Source organism: Haematobia irritans, chromosome 3 (genome assembly GCF_050003625.1).
Source record: "Haematobia irritans isolate KBUSLIRL chromosome 3, ASM5000362v1, whole genome shotgun sequence".
In the NCBI taxonomy this organism is placed as follows: domain Eukaryota; kingdom Metazoa; phylum Arthropoda; class Insecta; order Diptera; family Muscidae; genus Haematobia; species Haematobia irritans.
The window spans coordinates 100,176,544-100,198,148 of record NC_134399.1 but is presented as its reverse complement, the minus strand read 5'-3'; positions in this window follow the sequence as shown (position 1 = coordinate 100,198,148).

Here is a 21,605-nt window from a genome sequence, read left to right as displayed (position 1 = left end):
ACTATAATTCGTGACCACCCCAAAAAATTGAAAAATCCACCCAAACCCTAAAAAAATTGAAATTTTTATATGAAAACCTTCTTTTGCCCATATTTCCTTAAATATGCGTCCTAGAGCGAAAAGGACTTTAATTCGTGACCACCCCCAAAAAATTGAAAAATCCACCCAAAACCTAAAAAAATTGAAATTTTTATATGAAAACCTTCGTTTGCCGATATCTTCTTAAATATGCGTCCAAGAGCGAAAAGGACTTTAATTCGTGACCACCCTCAAACAATTGAAAAATCCACCCAAACCTAAAAAAAATTGAAATTTTTATATGAAAAACTTCTTTTGCCCATATCTCCTTAAATATGCGTCCTAGAGCGAAAAGGACTTTAATTCGTGACCAACCCCAAAAAATTGAAAAATCCACCCAAAACCTAAAAAAATTGAAATTTTTATATGAAAAACTTCTTTTGCCCATATCTCCTAAACTAAGCGTCCTAGAGCGAAAAGGACTATAATTCGTGACCACCCCAAAAAATTGAAAAATCCACCCAAAACCTAAAAAAATTGAAACTTTTATATTGAAAACTTCTTTTGCCCATATCTCCTTAAATATGCGTCCTAGAGCGAAAAGGACTTTAATTCGTGAACACCCCCAAAAAATTGAAAAATCCACCCAAAACCTAAAAAAATTGAAATTTTAAATGAAAAACTCCTTTTGCCCATATCTCCTTAAATATGCGTCCTAGAGCGAAAAGGACTTTAATTCGTGACCACCCCCAAAAAATTGAAAAATCCACCCAAAACCTAAAAAAAATTTAAATTTTTATATGAAAACCTTCTTTTGCCCATATCTCCTTAAATATGCGTCCTAGAGCGAAAAGGACTTTAATTAGTGACCACCCCCAAAAAATTGAAAAATCCACCCAAAACCTAAAAAAATTGAATTTTTTATATGAAAACCTTCTTTTGCCCATATCTCCTAAACTAAGCGTCCTAGAGCGAAAAGGACTATAATTCGTGACCACCCCAAAAAATTGAAAAATCCACCCAAAACCTAAAAAAATTGAAGTTTTATATGAAAAACTTCTTTTGCCCATATCTCCTTAAATATGCGTCCTAGAGCGAAAAGGACTTTAATTCGTGACCAACCCCAAAAAATTGAAAAATCCACCCAAAACCTAAAAAAATTGATATTTTATATGAAAACCTTCTTTTGCCCATATCTCCTTAAATATGCGTCCTAGAGCGAAAAGGACTTTAATTCGTGACCACCCTCAAACAATTGAAAAATCCACCCAAAACCTAAAAAAAATTGAAATTTTTATATGAAAAACTTCTTTTGCCCATATCTCCTAAACTAAGCGTCCTAGAGCGAAAAGGACTATAATTCGTGACCACCCCAAAAAATTTAAAAATCCACCCAAAACTTAAAAAAATTGAAGTTTTTATATGAAAAACTTCTTTTGCCCATATCTCCTTAAATATGCGTCCTAGAGCGAAAAGGACTTTAATTCGTGACCACCCCAAAGAATTGAAAAATCCACCCAAAACCTAAAAAAAATTGAAATTTTTATATGAAAAACTTATTTTGCCGATATCTTCTTAAATATGCGTCCTAGAGCGAAAAGGACTTTAATTCGTGACCACCCTCAAACAATTGAAAAATCCACCCAAACCTAAAAAAAATTGAAATTTTTATATGGAAAACTTCTTTTGCCCATATCTCCTAAACTAAGCGTCCTAGAGCGAAAAGGACTATAATTCGTGACCACCCCAAAAAATTGAAAAATCCACCCAAAACCTAAAAAAAATTGAAATTTTTATATGAAAAACTTATTTTGCCGATATCTTCTTAAATATGCGTCCTAGAGCGAAAAGGACTTTAATTCGTGACCACCCTCAAACAATTGAAAAATCCACCCAAACCTAAAAAAAATTGAAATTTTTATATGGAAAACTTCTTTTGCCCATATCTCCTAAACTAAGCGTCCTAGAGCGAAAAGGACTATAATTCGTGACCACCCCAAAAAATTGGAAAATCCACCCAAAACCTAAAAAAATTGAAACTTTTATATTGAAAACTTCTTTTGCCCATATCTCCTTAAATATGCGTCCTAGAGCGAAAAGGACTTTAATTCGTGAACACCCCCAAAAAATTGAAAAATCCACCCAAAACCTAAAAAAATTGAAATTTTAAATGAAAAACTTCTTTTGCCCATATCTCCTTAAATATGCGTCCTAGAGCGAAAAGGACTTAAATTCGTGACCACCCCAAAAAATTGAAAAATCCACCCAAAACCTTAAAAAAATTGAAATTTTTATATGAAAAACTTCTTTTGCCCATATCTCCTAAACTAAACGTCCTAGAGCGAAAAGGACTTTAATTCGTGACCACCCCCAAAAAATTGAAAACTCCACCCAAAACCTAAAAAAATTTAAATTTTTATATGAAAACCTTCTTTTGTCCATATCTCCTTAAATATGCGTCGTAGAGCGAAAAGGACTTTAATTCGTGAACACCCCCAAAAAATTGAAAAATCCATCCAAAACCTAAAAAAATTGAAATTTTAAATGAAAAACTTCTTTTGCCCATATCTTCTTAAATATGCGTCCTAGAGCGAAAAGGACTTTAATTCGTGACCACCCCAAAAAATTTAAAAATCCACCCAAAACCTTAAAAAAATTGAAATTTTTATATGAAAAACTTCTTTTGCCCATATCTCCTAAACTAAACGTCCTAGAGCGAAAAGGACTTTAATTCGTGACCACCCCCAAAAAATTGAAAACTCCACCCAAAACCTAAAAAAATTGAAATTTTTATATGAAAAACTTCTTTTGCCCATATCTCCTTAAATATGCGTCCTAGAGCGAAAAGGACTTTAATTCGTGACCACCCCAAAATATTGAAAAATCACCCAAAACCTAAAAAAAATTGAAATTTTTATATGAAAAACTTCTTTTGCCCATATCTGCTTAAATATACGTCCTAGAGCGAAAAGGACTTTAATTCGTGACCACCCCAAAAAATTGAAAAATCCACCCAAAACCTAAAAAAATTGAAATTTTTATATGAAAAACTTCTTTTGCCCATATCTCCTAAACTAAGCGTCCTAGAGCGAAAAGGACTATAATTCGTGACCACCCCAAAAAATTGAAAAATCCACCCAAAACCTAAAAAAAATTGAAATTTTTATATGAAAAACTTATTTTGCCGATATCTTCTTAAATATGCGTCCTAGAGCGAAAAGGACTTTAATTCGTGACCACCCTCAAACAATTGAAAAATCCACCCAAACCTAAAAAAAATTGAAATTTTTATATGGAAAACTTCTTTTGCCCATATCTCCTAAACTAAGCGTCCTAGAGCGAAAAGGACTATGATTCGTGACCACCCCAAAAAATTGAAAAATCCACCCAAAACCTAAAAAAATTGAAACTTTTATATTGAAAACTTCTTTTGCCCATATCTCCTTAAATATGCGTCCTAGAGCGAAAAGGACTTTAATTCGTGAACACCCCCAAAAAATTGAAAAATCCACCCAAAACCTAAAAAAAATTGAAATTTTTATATGAAAAACTTATTTTGCCGATATCTTCTTAAATATGCGTCCTAGAGCGAAAAGGACTTTAATTCGTGACCACCCCCAAAAAATTTAAAAATCCACCCAAAACCTAAAAAAATTGAAATTTTTATATGAAAACCTTCTTTTGCCCATATCTCCTTAAATATGCGTCCTAGAGCGAAAAGGACTTTAATTCGTGACCACCCTCAAACAATTGAAAAATCCACCCAAAACCTAAAAAAAATTGAAATTTTTATATGAAAAACTTCTTTTGCCCATATCTCCTTAAATATGCGTCCTAGAGCGAAAAGGACTTTAATTCGTGACCACCCCAAAATATTGAAAAATCACCCAAAACCTAAAAAAAATTGAAATTTTTATATGAAAAACTTCTTTTGCCCATATCTGCTTAAATATACGTCCTAGAGCGAAAAGGACTTTAATTCGTGACCACCCCAAAAAATTGAAAAATCCACCCAAAACCTAAAAAAATTGAAATTTTTATATGAAAAACTTCTTTTGCCCATATCTCCTAAACTAAGCGTCCTAGAGCGAAAAGGACTATAATTCGTGACCACCCCAAAAAATTGAAAAATCCACCCAAAACCTAAAAAAAATTGAAATTTTTATATGAAAAACTTATTTTGCCGATATCTTCTTAAATATGCGTCCTAGAGCGAAAAGGACTTTAATTCGTGACCACCCTCAAACAATTGAAAAATCCACCCAAACCTAAAAAAAATTGAAATTTTTATATGGAAAACTTCTTTTGCCCATATCTCCTAAACTAAGCGTCCTAGAGCGAAAAGGACTATGATTCGTGACCACCCCAAAAAATTGAAAAATCCACCCAAAACCTAAAAAAATTGAAACTTTTATATTGAAAACTTCTTTTGCCCATATCTCCTTAAATATGCGTCCTAGAGCGAAAAGGACTTTAATTCGTGAACACCCCCAAAAAATTGAAAAATCCACCCAAAACCTAAAAAAATTGAAATTTTAAATGAAAAACTTCTTTTGCCCATATCTCCTTAAATATGCGTCCTAGAGCGAAAAGGACTTAAATTCGTGACCACCCCAAAAAATTGAAAAATCCACCCAAAACCTTAAAAAAATTGAAATTTTTATATGAAAAACTTCTTTTGCCCATATCTCCTAAACTAAACGTCCTAGAGCGAAAAGGACTTTAATTCGTGACCACCCCCAAAAAATTGAAAACTCCACCCAAAACCTAAAAAAATTTAAATTTTTATATGAAAACCTTCTTTTGTCCATATCTCCTTAAATATGCGTCGTAGAGCGAAAAGGACTTTAATTCGTGAACACCCCCAAAAAATTGAAAAATCCATCCAAAACCTAAAAAAATTGAAATTTTAAATGAAAAACTTCTTTTGCCCATATCTTCTTAAATATGCGTCCTAGAGCGAAAAGGACTTTAATTCGTGACCACCCCAAAAAATTGAAAAATCCACCCAAAACCTTAAAAAAATTGAAATTTTTATATGAAAAACTTCTTTTGCCCATATCTCCTAAACTAAACGTCCTAGAGCGAAAAGGACTTTAATTCGTGACCACCCCCAAAAAATTGAAAACTCCACCCAAAACCTAAAAAAATTTAAATTTTTATATGAAAACCTTCTTTTGTCCATATCTCCTTAAATATGCGTCGTAGAGCGAAAAGGACTTTAATTCGTGACCACCCCCAAAAAATTGAAAAATCCACCCAAAACCTAAAAAAAATTGAAATTTTTATATGAAAAACTTATTTTGCCGATATCTTCTTAAATATGCGTCCTAGAGCGAAAAGGACTTTAATTCGTGACCACCCCCAAAAAATTTAAAAATCCACCCAAAACCTAAAAAAATTGAAATTTTTATATGAAAACCTTCTTTTGCCCATATCTCCTTAAATATGCGTCCTAGAGCGAAAAGGACTTTAATTCGTGACCACCCTCAAACAATTGAAAAATCCACCCAAAACCAAAAAAAAATTGAAATTTTTATATGAAAAACTTCTTTTGCCCATATATCCTTAAATATGCGTCCTAGAGCGAAAAGGACTTTAATTCGTGACCACCCCAAAATATTGAAAAATCACCCAAAACCTAAAAAAAATTGAAATTTTTATATGAAAAACTTCTTTTGCCCATATCTGCTTAAATATACGTCCTAGAGCGAAAAGGACTTTAATTCGTGACCACCCCAAAAAATTGAAAAATCCACCCAAAACCTAAAAAAATTTAAATTTTTATATGAAAACCTTCTTTTGTCCATATCTCCTTAAATATGCGTCGTAGAGCGAAAAGGACTTTAATTCGTGAACACCCCCAAAAAATTGAAAAATCCATCCAAAACCTAAAAAAATTGAAATTTTAAATGAAAAACTTCTTTTGCCCATATCTTCTTAAATATGCGTCCTAGAGCGAAAAGGACTTTAATTCGTGACCACCCCAAAAAATTGAAAAATCCACCCAAAACCTTAAAAAAATTGAAATTTTTATATGAAAAACTTCTTTTGCCCACATCTCCTAAACTAAGCGTCCTAGAGCGAAAAGGACTATAATTCGTGACCACCCCAAAAAATTGAAAAATCCACCCAAAACCTAAAAAAATTGAAGTTTTTATATGAAAAACTTCTTTTGCCTATATCTCCTTAAATATACGTCCTAGAGCGAAAAGGACTTTAATTCGTGACCACCCCAAAAAATTAAAAAATCCACCCAAAACCTAAAGAAATTGAAATTTTTATATGAAAAACTTCTTTTGCCCATATCTCCTTAAATATGCGTCCTACAGCGAAAAGGACTTTAATTCGTGACCACCCCCAAAAAATTGAAAAATCCACCCAAAACCTAAAAAAATTGAAATTTTTATATGAAAAACTTCTTTTGCCCATATCTCCTTAAATATGCGTCCTAGAGCGAAAAGGACTTTAATTCGTGACCACCCCAAAAATTGAAAAATCCACCCAAAACCTAAAAAAATTGAAATTTTTATATGAAAAACTTCTTTTGCCCATATCTCCTTAAATATGCGTCCTAGAGCGAAAAGGACTTTAATTCGTGTCCACCCCCAAAAAATTGAAAAATCCACCCAAAACCTAAAAAAATTTAAATTTTTATATGAAAAACTTCTTTTGCCCATATCTCCTAAACTAAGCGTCCTAGAGCGAAAAGGACTATAATTCGTGACCACCCCAAAAAATTGAAAAATCCACCCAAAACCTAAAAAAATTGAAGTTTTTATATGAAAAACTTCTTTTGCCCATATCTCCTTAAATATGCGTCCTAGAGCGAAAAGGACTTTAATTCGTGTCCACCCCAAAAAATTGAAAAATCCACCCAAAACCTAAAAAAATTTAAATTTTTATATGAAAAACTTCTTTTGCCCATATCTCCTAAACTAAGCGTCCTAGAGCGAAAAGGACTATAATTCGTGACCACCCCAAAAAATTGAAAAATCCACCCAAACCCTAAAAAAATTGAAATTTTTATATGAAAACCTTCGTTTGCCGATATCTTCTTAAATATGCGTCCAAGAGCGAAAAGGACTTTAATTCGTGACCACCCTCAAACAATTGAAAAATCCACCCAAACCTAAAAAAAATTGAAATTTTTATATGAAAAACTTCTTTTGCCCATATCTCCTTAAATATGCGTCCTAGAGCGAAAAGGACTTTAATTCGTGACCAACCCCAAAAAATTGAAAAATCCACCCAAAACCTAAAAAAATTGAAATTTTTATATGAAAAACTTCTTTTGCCCATATCTCCTAAACTAAGCGTCCTAGAGCGAAAAGGACTATAATTCGTGACCACCCCAAAAAATTGAAAAATCCACCCAAAACCTAAAAAAATTGAAACTTTTATATTGAAAACTTCTTTTGCCCATATCTCCTTAAATATGCGTCCTAGAGCGAAAAGGACTTTAATTCGTGAACACCCCCAAAAAATTGAAAAATCCACCCAAAACCTAAAAAAATTGAAATTTTAAATGAAAAACTTCTTTTGCCCATATCTCCTTAAATATGCGTCCTAGAGCGAAAAGGACTTTAATTCGTGACCACCCCCAAAAAATTGAAAAATCCACCCAAAACCTAAAAAAAATTTAAATTTTTATATGAAAACCTTCTTTTGCCCATATCTCCTTAAATATGCGTCCTAGAGCGAAAAGGACTTTAATTAGTGACCACCCCCAAAAAATTGAAAAATCCACCCAAAACCTAAAAAAATTGAATTTTTTATATGAAAACCTTCTTTTGCCCATATCTCCTAAACTAAGCGTCCTAGAGCGAAAAGGACTATAATTCGTGACCACCCCAAAAAATTGAAAAATCCACCCAAAACCTAAAAAAATTGAAGTTTTATATGAAAAACTTCTTTTGCCCATATCTCCTTAAATATGCGTCCTAGAGCGAAAAGGACTTTAATTCGTGACCACCCCCAAAAAATTGAAAAATCCACCCAAAACCTAAAAAAATTGATATTTTATATGAAAACCTTCTTTTGCCCATATCTCCTTAAATATGCGTCCTAGAGCGAAAAGGACTTTAATTCGTGACCACCCTCAAACAATTGAAAAATCCACCCAAAACCTAAAAAAAATTGAAATTTTTATATGAAAAACTTCTTTTGCCCATATCTCCTTAAATATGCGTCCTAGAGCGAAAAGGACCACCCCAAAAACTTGAAAAATCCACCCAAAACCTAAAAAAATTGAAATTTTTATATGAAAAACTTCTTTTGCCCATATCTCCTAAACTAAGCGTCCTAGAGCGAAAAGGACTATAATTCGTGACCACCCCAAAAAATTGAAAAATCCACCCAAAACCTAAAAAAATTGAAACTTTTATATTGAAAACTTCTTTTGCCCATATCTCCTTAAATATGCGTCCTAGAGCGAAAAGGACTTTAATTCGTGAACACCCCCAAAAAATTGAAAAATCCACCCAAAACCTAAAAAAATTGAAATTTTAAATGAAAAACTTCTTTTGCCCATATCTCCTTAAATATGCGTCCTAGAGCGAAAAGGACTTAAATTCGTGACCACCCCAAAAAATTGAAAAATCCACCCAAAACCTTAAAAAAATTGAAATTTTTATATGAAAAAATTCTTTTGCCCATATCTCCTAAACTAAACGTCCTAGAGCGAAAAGGACTTTAATTCGTGACCACCCCCAAAAAATTGAAAACTCCACCCAAAACCTAAAAAAATTTAAATTTTTATATGAAAACCTTCTTTTGTCCATATCTCCTTAAATATGCGTCGTAGAGCGAAAAGGACTTTAATTCGTGAACACCCCCAAAAAATTGAAAAATCCATCCAAAACCTAAAAAAATTGAAATTTTAAATGAAAAACTTCTTTTGCCCATATCTTCTTAAATATGCGTCCTAGAGCGAAAAGGACTTTAATTCGTGACCACCCCAAAAAATTGAAAAATCCACCCAAAACCTTAAAAAAATTGAAATTTTTATATGAAAAACTTCTTTTGCCCATATCTCCTAAACTAAACGTCCTAGAGCGAAAAGGACTTTAATTCGTGACCACCCCCAAAAAATTGAAAACTCCACCCAAAACCTAAAAAAATTTAAATTTTTATATGAAAACCTTCTTTTGTCCATATCTCCTTAAATATGCGTCGTAGAGCGAAAAGGACTTTAATTCGTGACCACCCCCAAAAAATTGAAAAATCCACACAAAACCTAAAAAAATTGATATTTTATATGAAAACCTTCTTTTGCCCATATCTCCTTAAATATGCGTCCTAGAGCGAAAAGGACTTTAATTCGTGACCACCCTCAAACAATTGAAAAATCCACCCAAAACCTAAAAAAAATTGAAATTTTTATATGAAAAACTTCTTTTGCCCATATCTCCTTAAATATGCGTCCTAGAGCGAAAAGGACCACCCCAAAAACTTGAAAAATCCACCCAAAACCTAAAAAAATTGAAATTTTTATATGAAAAACTTCTTTTGCCCATATCTCCTAAACTAAGCGTCCTAGAGCGAAAAGGACTATAATTCGTGACCACCCCAAAAAATTGAAAAATCCACCCAAAACCTAAAAAAATTGAAACTTTTATATTGAAAACTTCTTTTGCCCATATCTCCTTAAATATGCGTCCTAGAGCGAAAAGGACTTTAATTCGTGAACACCCCCAAAAAATTGAAAAATCCACCCAAAACCTAAAAAAATTGAAATTTTAAATGAAAAACTTCTTTTGCCCATATCTCCTTAAATATGCGTCCTAGAGCGAAAAGGACTTAAATTCGTGACCACCCCAAAAAATTGAAAAATCCACCCAAAACCTTAAAAAAATTGAAATTTTTATATGAAAAAATTCTTTTGCCCATATCTCCTAAACTAAACGTCCTAGAGCGAAAAGGACTTTAATTCGTGACCACCCCCAAAAAATTGAAAACTCCACCCAAAACCTAAAAAAATTTAAATTTTTATATGAAAACCTTCTTTTGTCCATATCTCCTTAAATATGCGTCGTAGAGCGAAAAGGACTTTAATTCGTGAACACCCCCAAAAAATTGAAAAATCCATCCAAAACCTAAAAAAATTGAAATTTTAAATGAAAAACTTCTTTTGCCCATATCTTCTTAAATATGCGTCCTAGAGCGAAAAGGACTTTAATTCGTGACCACCCCAAAAAATTGAAAAATCCACCCAAAACCTTAAAAAAATTGAAATTTTTATATGAAAAACTTCTTTTGCCCATATCTCCTAAACTAAACGTCCTAGAGCGAAAAGGACTTTAATTCGTGACCACCCCCAAAAAATTGAAAACTCCACCCAAAACCTAAAAAAATTTAAATTTTTATATGAAAACCTTCTTTTGTCCATATCTCCTTAAATATGCGTCGTAGAGCGAAAAGGACTTTAATTCGTGACCACCCCCAAAAAATTGAAAAATCCACACAAAACCTAAAAAAAATTGAAATTTTTATATGAAAAACTTATTTTGCCGATATCTTCTTAAATATGCGTCCTAGAGCGAAAAGGACTTTAATTCGTGACCACCCCCAAAAAATTTAAAAATCCACCCAAAACCTAAAAAAATTGAAATTTTTATATGAAAAACTTCTTTTGCCCATATCTGCTGAAACATACGTCCTAGAGCGAAAAGGACTTTAATTCGTGACCACCCTCAAACAATTGAAAAATCCACCCAAAACCTAAAAAAAATTGAAATTTTTATATGAAAAACTTCTTTTGCCCATATCTCCTTAAATATGCGTCCTAGAGCGAAAAGGACTTTATTTCGTGACCACCCCAAAATATTGAAAAATCACCCAAAACCTAAAAAAAATTGAAATTTTTATATGAAAAACTTCTTTTGCCCATATCTGCTTAAATATACGTCCTAGAGCGAAAAGGACTTTAATTCGTGACCACCCCAAAAAATTGAAAAATCCACCCAAAACCTAAAAAAATTGAAATTTTTATATGAAAAACTTCTTTTGCCCATATCTCCTAAACTAAGCGTCCTAGAGCGAAAAGGACTATAATTCGTGACCACCCCAAAAAATTGAAAAATCCACCCAAAACCTAAAAAAATTGAAGTTTTTATATGAAAAACTTCTTTTGCCTATATCTCCTTAAATATACGTCCTAGAGCGAAAAGGACTTTAATTCGTGACCACCCCAAAAAATTGAAAAATCCACCCAAAACCTAAAAAAATTGAAATTTTTATATGAAAAACTTCTTTTGCCCATATCTCCTTAAATATGCGTCCTAGAGCGAAAAGGACTTTAATTCGTGACCACCCCAAAAAATTGAAAAATCCACCCAAAACCTAAAAAAATTGAAATTTTTATATGAAAAACTTCTTTTGCCCATATCTCCTTAAATATGCGTCCTAGAGCGAAAAGGACTTTAATTCGTGTCCACCCCCAAAAAATTGAAAAATCCACCCAAAACCTAAAAAAATTTAAATTTTTATATGAAAAACTTCTTTTGCCCATATCTGCTGAAATATACGTCCTAGAGCGAAAAGGACTTTAATTCGTGACCACCCTCAAACAATTGAAAAATCCACCCAAAACCTAAAAAAAATTGAAATTTTTATATGAAAAACTTCTTTTGCCCATATCTCCTTAAATATGCGTCCTAGAGCGAAAAGGACTTTAATTCGTGACCACCCCAAAATATTGAAAAATCACCCAAAACCTAAAAAAAATTGAAATTTTTATATGAAAAACTTCTTTTGCCCATATCTGCTTAAATATACGTCCTAGAGCGAAAAGGACTTTAATTCGTGACCACCCCAAAAAATTGAAAAATCCACCTAAAACCTAAAAAAATTGAAATTTTTATATGAAAAACTTCTTTTGCCCATATCTCCTAAACTAAGCGTCCTAGAGCGAAAAGGACTATAATTCGTGACCACCCCAAAAAATTGAAAAATCCACCCAAAACCTAAAAAAATTGAAGTTTTTATATGAAAAACTTCTTTTGCCTATATCTCCTTAAATATACGTCCTAGAGCGAAAAGGACTTTAATTCGTGACCACCCCAAAAAATTGAAAAATCCACCCAAAACCTAAAAAAATTGAAATTTTTATATGAAAAACTTCTTTTGCCCATATCTCCTTAAATATGCGTCCTAGAGCGAAAAGGACTTTAATTCGTGACCACCCCAAAAAATTGAAAAATCCACCCAAAACCTAAAAAAATTGAAATTTTTATATGAAAAACTTCTTTTGCCCATATCTCCTTAAATATGCGTCCTAGAGCGAAAAGGACTTTAATTCGTGTCCACCCCCAAAAAATTGAAAAATCCACCCAAAACCTAAAAAAATTTAAATTTTTATATGAAAAACTTCTTTTGCCCATATCTCCTAAACTAAGCGTCCTAGAGCGAAAAGGACTATAATTCGTGACCACCCCAAAAAATTGAAAAATCCACCCAAAACCTAAAAAAATTGAAGTTTTTATATGAAAAACTTCTTTTGCCGATATCTTCTTAAATATGCGTCCTAGAGCGAAAAGGACTTTAATTCGTGACCACCCTCAAACAATTGAAAAATCCACCCAAAACCTAAAAAAATTGAAATTTTAAATGAAAAACTTCTTTTGCCCATATCTCCTTAAATATGCGTCATAGAGCGAAAAGGACTTAAATTCGTGACCACCCCAAAAAATTGAAAAATCCACCCAAAACCTTAAAAAAATTGAAATTTTTATATGAAAAACTTCTTTTGCCCATATCTCCTAAACTAAACGTCCTAGAGCGAAAAGGACTTTAATTCGTGACCACCCCCAAAAAATTGAAAACTCCACCCAAAACCTAAAAAAATTTAAATTTTTATATGAAAACCTTCTTTTGTCCATATCTCCTTAAATATGCGTCGTAGAGCGAAAAGGACTTTAATTCGTGAACACCCCCAAAAAATTGAAAAATCCACCCAAAACCTAAAAAAATTGAAATTTTAAATGAAAAACTTCTTTTGCCCATATCTTCTTAAATATGCGTCCTAGAGCGAAAAGGACTTTAATTCGTGACCACCCCAAAAAATTGAAAAATCCACCCAAAACCTTAAAAAAATTGAAATTTTTATATGAAAAACTTCTTTTGCCCATATCTCCTAAACTAAACGTCCTAGAGCGAAAAGGACTTTAATTCGTGACCACCCCCAAAAAATTGAAAACTCCACCCAAAACCTAAAAAAATTTAAATTTTTATATGAAAACCTTCTTTTGTCCATATCTCCTTAAATATGCGTCGTAGAGCGAAAAGGACTTTAATTCGTGACCACCCCCAAAAAATTGAAAAATCCACCCAAAACCTAAAAAAAATTGAAATTTTTATATGAAAAACTTATTTTGCCGATATCTTCTTAAATATGCGTCCTAGAGCGAAAAGGACTTTAATTCGTGACCACCCCCAAAAAATTTAAAAATCCACCCAAAACCTAAAAAAATTTAAATTTTTATATGAAAACCTTCTTTTGCCCATATCTCCTTAAATATGCGTCCTAGAGCGAAAAGGACTTTAATTCGTGACCACCCTCAAACAATTGAAAAATCCACCCAAAACCTAAAAAAAATTGAAATTTTTATATGAAAAACTTCTTTTGCCCATATCTCCTTAAATATGCGTCCTAGAGCGAAAAGGACTTTAATTCGTGACCACCCCAAAATATTGAAAAATCACCCAAAACCTAAAAAAAATTGAAATTTTTATATGAAAAACTTCTTTTGCCCATATCTGCTTAAATATACGTCCTAGAGCGAAAAGGACTTTAATTCGTGACCACCCCAAAAAATTGAAAAATCCACCCAAAACCTAAAAAAATTGAAATTTTTATATGAAAAACTTCTTTTGCCCATATCTCCTAAACTAAGCGTCCTAGAGCGAAAAGGACTATAATTCGTGACCACCCCAAAAAATTGAAAAATCCACCCAAAACCTAAAAAAATTGAAGTTTTTATATGAAAAACTTCTTTTGCCTATATCTCCTTAAATATACGTCCTAGAGCGAAAAGGACTTTAATTCGTGACCACCCCAAAAAATTGAAAAATCCACCCAAAACCTAAAAAAATTGAAATTTTTATATGAAAAACTTCTTTTGCCCATATCTCCTTAAATATGCGTCCTACAGCGAAAAGGACTTTAATTCGTGACCACCCCAAAAAATTGAAAAATCCACCCAAAACCTAAAAAAATTGAAGTTTTTATATGAAAAACTTCTTTTGCCCATATCTCCTTAAATATGCGTCCTAGAGCGAAAAGGACTTTAATTCGTGACCACCCCAAAAAATTGAAAAATCCACCCAAAACCTAAAAAAATTGAAATTTTTATATGAAAAACTTCTTTTGCCCATATCTCCTTAAATATGCGTCCTAGAGCGAAAAGGACTTTAATTCGTGTCCACCCCCAAAAAATTGAAAAATCCACCCAAAACCTAAAAAATTTTAAATTTTTATATGAAAAACTTCTTTTGCCCATATCTCCTAAACTAAGCGTCCTAGAGCGAAAAGGACTATAATTCGTGACCACCCCAAAAAATTGAAAAATCCACCCAAAACCTAAAAAAATTGAAGTTTTTATATGAAAAACTTCTTTTGCCCATATTCCTTAAATATGCGTCCTAGAGCGAAAAGGACTTTAATTCGTGACCACCCCAAAATATTGAAAAATCCACCCAAAACCTAAAAAATTGAAATTTTTATATGAAAAACTTCTTTTGCCCATATCTCCTTAAATATGCGTCCTAGAGCGAATTTAATTCGTGACCACCCCAAAATATTGAAAAATCCACCCAAAACCTAAAAAAAATTGAAATTTTTATATGAAAAACTTCTTTTGCCCATATCTCCTTAAATATGCGTCCTAGAGCGAACAGGACTTTAATTCGTGACCACCCCCAAAAAATTGAAAAATCCACCCAAAACCTAAAAAAATTGAAATTTTAAATGAAAAACTTCTTTTGCCCATATCTCCTTAAATATGCGTCCTAGAGCGAAAAGGACTTTAATTCGTGACCACCCCAAAATATTGAAAAATCCACCCAAAACCTAAAAAAAATAGAAATTTTTATATGAAAAACTTCTTTTGCCCATATCTCCTTAAATATGCGTCATAGAGCGAAAATGACTTTAATTCGTGACCAGCCCCAAAAAATTGAAAAATCCACCCAAAACCTAAAAAATTGAAATTTTTATATGAAAAACTTCTTAAACTAAGCGTCCTAGAGCGAAAAGGACTATAATTCGTGACCACCCCAAAAAATTGAAAATCCACCCAAAACCTAAAAAAAATTGAAATTTTTATATGAAAAACTTATTTTGCCCATATCTCCTTAAATATGCGTCCTAGAGCGAAAAGGACTTCAATTCGTGACCACCCCCAAAAAATTGAAAAATCCACCCAAAACCTAAAAAAATTGAAATTTTTATATGAAAAACTTCTTTTGCCCATATCTCCTTAAATATGCGTCCTAGAGCGAAAAGGACTTTAATTCGTGTCCACCCCCAAAAAATTGAAAAATCCACCCAAAACCTAAAAAAATTTAAATTTTTATATGAAAAACTTCTTTTGCCCATATCTCCTAAACTAAGCGTCCTAGAGCGAAAAGGACTATAATTCGTGACCACCCCAAAAAATTGAAAAATCCACCCAAAACCTAAAAAAATTGAAGTTTTTATATGAAAAACTTCTTTTGCCCATATTCCTTAAATATGCGTCCTAGAGCGAAAAGGACTTTAATTCGTGACCACCCCAAAATATTGAAAAATCCACCCAAAACCTAAAAAATTGAAATTTTTATATGAAAAACTTCTTTTGCCCATATCTCCTTAAATATGCGTCCTAGAGCGAATTTAATTCGTGACCACCCCAAAATATTGAAAAATCCACCCAAAACCTAAAAAAAATTGAAATTTTTATATGAAAAACTTCTTTTGCCCATATCTCCTAAACTAAGCGTCCTAGAGCGAAAAGGACTATAATTCGTGACCACCCCAAAAAATTGAAAAATCCACCCAAACCCTAAAAAAATTGAAATTTTTATATGAAAACCTTCGTTTGCCGATATCTTCTTAAATATGCGTCCAAGAGCGAAAAGGACTTTAATTCGTGACCACCCTCAAACAATTGAAAAATCCACCCAAACCTAAAAAAAATTGAAATTTTTATATGAAAAACTTCTTTTGCCCATATCTCCTTAAATATGCGTCCTAGAGCGAAAAGGACTTTAATTCGTGACCAACCCCAAAAAATTGAAAAATCCACCCAAAACCTAAAAAAATTGAAATTTTTATATGAAAAACTTCTTTTGCCCATATCTCCTAAACTAAGCGTCCTAGAGCGAAAAGGACTATAATTCGTGACCACCCCAAAAAATTGAAAAATCCACCCAAAACCTAAAAAAATTGAAACTTTTATATTGAAAACTTCTTTTGCCCATATCTCCTTAAATATGCGTCCTAGAGCGAAAAGGACTTTAATTCGTGAACACCCCCAAAAAATTGAAAAATCCACCCAAAACCTAAAAAAATTGAAATTTTAAATGAAAAACTTCTTTTGCCCATATCTCCTTAAATATGCGTCCTAGAGCGAAAAGGACTTTAATTCGTGACCACCCCCAAAAAATTGAAAAATCCACCCAAAACCTAAAAAAAATTTAAATTTTTATATGAAAACCTTCTTTTGCCCATATCTCCTTAAATATGCGTCCTAGAGCGAAAAGGACTTTAATTAGTGACCACCCCCAAAAAATTGAAAAATCCACCCAAAACCTAAAAAAATTGAATTTTTTATATGAAAACCTTCTTTTGCCCATATCTCCTAAACTAAGCGTCCTAGAGCGAAAAGGACTATAATTCGTAACCACCCCAAAAAATTGAAAAATCCACCCAAAACCTAAAAAAATTGAAGTTTTATATGAAAAACTTCTTTTGCCCATATCTCCTTAAATATGCGTCCTAGAGCGAAAAGGACTTTAATTCGTGACCACCCCCAAAAAATTGAAAAATCCACCCAAAACCTAAAAAAATTGATATTTTATATGAAAACCTTCTTTTGCCCATATCTCCTTAAATATGCGTCCTAGAGCGAAAAGGACTTTAATTCGTGACCACCCTCAAACAATTGAAAAATCCACCCAAAACCTAAAAAAAATTGAAATTTTTATATGAAAAACTTCTTTTGCCCATATCTCCTTAAATATGCGTCCTAGAGCGAAAAGGACCACCCCAAAAACTTGAAAAATCCACCCAAAACCTAAAAAAATTGAAATTTTTATATGAAAAACTTCTTTTGCCCATATCTCCTAAACTAAGCGTCCTAGAGCGAAAAGGACTATAATTCGTGACCACCCCAAAAAATTGAAAAATCCACCCAAAACCTAAAAAAATTGAAACTTTTATATTGAAAACTTCTTTTGCCCATATCTCCTTAAATATGCGTCCTAGAGCGAAAAGGACTTTAATTCGTGAACACCCCCAAAAAATTGAAAAATCCACCCAAAACCTAAAAAAATTGAAATTTTAAATGAAAAACTTCTTTTGCCCATATCTCCTTAAATATGCGTCCTAGAGCGAAAAGGACTTAAATTCGTGACCACCCCAAAAAATTGAAAAATCCACCCAAAACCTTAAAAAAATTGAAATTTTTATATGAAAAAATTCTTTTGCCCATATCTCCTAAACTAAACGTCCTAGAGCGAAAAGGACTTTAATTCGTGACCACCCCCAAAAAATTGAAAACTCCACCCAAAACCTAAAAAAATTTAAATTTTTATATGAAAACCTTCTTTTGTCCATATCTCCTTAAATATGCGTCGTAGAGCGAAAAGGACTTTAATTCGTGAACACCCCCAAAAAATTGAAAAATCCATCCAAAACCTAAAAAAATTGAAATTTTAAATGAAAAACTTCTTTTGCCCATATCTTCTTAAATATGCGTCCTAGAGCGAAAAGGACTTTAATTCGTGACCACCCCAAAAAATTGAAAAATCCACCCAAAACCTTAAAAAAATTGAAATTTTTATATGAAAAACTTCTTTTGCCCATATCTCCTAAACTAAACGTCCTAGAGCGAAAAGGACTTTAATTCGTGACCACCCCCAAAAAATTGAAAACTCCACCCAAAACCTAAAAAAATTTAAATTTTTATATGAAAACCTTCTTTTGTCCATATCTCCTTAAATATGCGTCGTAGAGCGAAAAGGACTTTAATTCGTGACCACCCCCAAAAAATTGAAAAATCCACACAAAACCTAAAAAAAATTGAAATTTTTATATGAAAAACTTATTTTGCCGATATCTTCTTAAATATGCGTCCTAGAGCGAAAAGGACTTTAATTCGTGACCACCCCCAAAAAATTTAAAAATCCACCCAAAACCTAAAAAAATTGAAATTTTTATATGAAAAACTTCTTTTGCCCATATCTGCTTAAATATACGTCCTAGAGCGAAAAGGACTTTAATTCGTGACCACCCTCAAACAATTGAAAAATCCACCCAAAACCTAAAAAAAATTGAAATTTTTATATGAAAAACTTCTTTTGCCCATATCTCCTTAAATATGCGTCCTAGAGCGAAAAGGACTTTAATTCGTGACCACCCCAAAATATTGAAAAATCACCCAAAACCTAAAAAAAATTGAAATTTTTATATGAAAAACTTCTTTTGCCCATATCTGCTTAAATATACGTCCTAGAGCGAAAAGGACTTTAATTCGTGACCACCCCAAAAAATTGAAAAATCCACCCAAAACCTAAAAAAATTGAAATTTTTATATGAAAAACTTCTTTTGCCCATATCTCCTAAACTAAGCGTCCTAGAGCGAAAAGGACTATAATTCGTGACCACCCCAAAAAATTGAAAAATCCACCCAAAACCTAAAAAAATTGAAGTTTTTATATGAAAAACTTCTTTTGCCTATATCTCCTTAAATATACGTCCTAGAGCGAAAAGGACTTTAATTCGTGACCACCCCAAAAAATTGAAAAATCCACCCAAAACCTAAAAAAATTGAAATTTTTATATGAAAAACTTCTTTTGCCCATATCTCCTTAAATATGCGTCCTAGAGCGAAAAGGACTTTAATTCGTGACCACCCCAAAAAATTGAAAAATCCACCCAAAACCTAAAAAAATTGAAATTTTTATATGAAAAACTTCTTTTGCCCATATCTCCTTAAATATGCGTCCTAGAGCGAAAAGGACTTTAATTCGTGTCCACCCCCAAAAAATTGAAAAATCCACCCAAAACCTAAAAAAATTTAAATTTTTATATGAAAAACTTCTTTTGCCCATATCTCCTAAACTAAGCGTCCTAGAGCGAAAAGGACTATAATTCGTGACCACCCCAAAAAATTGAAAAATCCACCCAAAACCTAAAAAAATTGAAGTTTTTATATGAAAAACTTCTTTTGCCGATATCTTCTTAAATATGCGTCCTAGAGCGAAAAGGACTTTAATTCGTGACCACCCTCAAACAATTGAAAAATCCACCCAAAACCTAAAAAAATTGAAATTTTAAATGAAAAACTTCTTTTGCCCATATCTCCTTAAATATGCGTCATAGAGCGAAAAGGACTTAAATTCGTGACCACCCCAAAAAATTGAAAAATCCACCCAAAACCTTAAAAAAATTGAAATTTTTATATGAAAAACTTCTTTTGCCCATATCTCCTAAACTAAACGTCCTAGAGCGAAAAGGACTTTAATTCGTGACCACCCCCAAAAAATTGAAAACTCCACCCAAAACCTAAAAAAATTGAAATTTTTATATGAAAACCTTCTTTTGCCCATATCTCCTTAAATATGCGTCCTAGAGCGAAAAGGACTTTAATTCGTGACCACCCCCAAAAAATTGAAAAATCCACCCAAAACCTAAAAAAATTGAAATTTTTATATGAAAAACTTCTTTTGCCCATATCTCCTTAAATATGCGTCCTAGAGCGAAAAGGACTTTAATTCGTGACCACCCCCAAAAAATTGAAAAATCCACCCAAAACCTAAAAAAATTGAAATTTTTATATGAAAAACTTCTTTTGCCCATATCTCCTAAACTAAACGTCCTAGAGCGAAAAGGACTTTAATTCGTGACCACCCCCAAAAAATTGAAAACTCCACCCAAAACCTAAAAAAATTTAAATTTTTATATGAAAACCTTCTTTTGTCCATATCTCCTTAAATATGCGTCGTAGAGCGAAAAGGACTTTAATTCGTGACCACCCCCAAAAAATTGAAAAATCCACCCAAAACCTAAAAAAAATTGAAATTTTTATATGAAAAACTTATTTTGCCGATATCTTCTTAAATATGCGTCCTAGAGCGAAAAGGACTTTAATTCGTGACCACCCCCAAAAAATTTAAAAATCCACCCAAAACCTAAAAAAATTTAAATTTTTATATGAAAACCTTCTTTTGCCCATATCTCCTTAAATATGCGTCCTAGAGCGAAAAGGACTTTAATTCGTGACCACCCTCAAACAATTGAAAAATCCACCCAAAACCTAAAAAAAATTGAAATTTTTATATGAAAAACTTCTTTTGCCCATATCTCCTTAAATATGCGCCCTAGAGCGAAAAGGACTTTAATTCGTGACCAGCCCCAAAAAATTGAAAAATCCACCCAAAACCTAAAAAAATTGAAATTTTTATATGAAAAACTTCTTTTGCCCATATCTCCTAAACTAAGCGTCCTAGAGCGAAAAGGACTATAATTCGTGACCACCCCAAAAAATTGAAAAATCCACCCAAAACCTAAAAAAAATTGAAATTTTTATATGAAAAACTTCTTTTGCCCATATCTTCTTAAATATGCGTCCTAGAGCGAAAAGGACTTTAATTCGTGACCACCCTCAAACAATTGAAAAATCCACCCAAAACCTAAAAAAAATTGAAATTTTTATATGAAAAACTTCTTTTGCCCATATCTCCTTAAATATGCGTCCTAGAGCGAAAAGGACTTTAATTCGTGACCAACCCCAAAAAATTGAAAAATCCACCCCAAAAAACCTAAAATAAATTGAAATTTTTATACGAAAAACTTCTTTTGCCCATATCTCCTTAAATATGCGTCCTAGAGCGAAAAGGACTTTAATTCGTGACCACCCCCAAAAAATTGAAAAATCCACCCCAAAAAACCTAAAAAAATTGAAATTTTTATATGAAAACCTTATTTTGCCCATATCCCCTTAAATATGCGTCCTAGAGCGAAAAGGACTTTAATTCGTGACCACCCCAAAATATTGAAAAATCCACCCAAAACCTAAAAAAAATTGAAATTTTTATATGAAAAACTTCTTTTGCCCATATCTCCTTAAATATGCGTCCTAGAGCGAAAAGGACTTTAATTCGTGACCACCCCCAAAAAATTGAAAAATCCACCCAAAACCTAAAAAATTGAAATTTTAAATGAAAAACTTCTTTTGCCCATATCTCCTTAAATATGCGTCCTAGAGCGAAAAGGACTTTAATTCGTGACCACCCCCAGAAAAATCCACCCAAAACCTAAAAAAATTTAAATTTTTATATGAAAAACTTCTTTTGCCCATATCTCCTTAAATATGCGCCCTAGA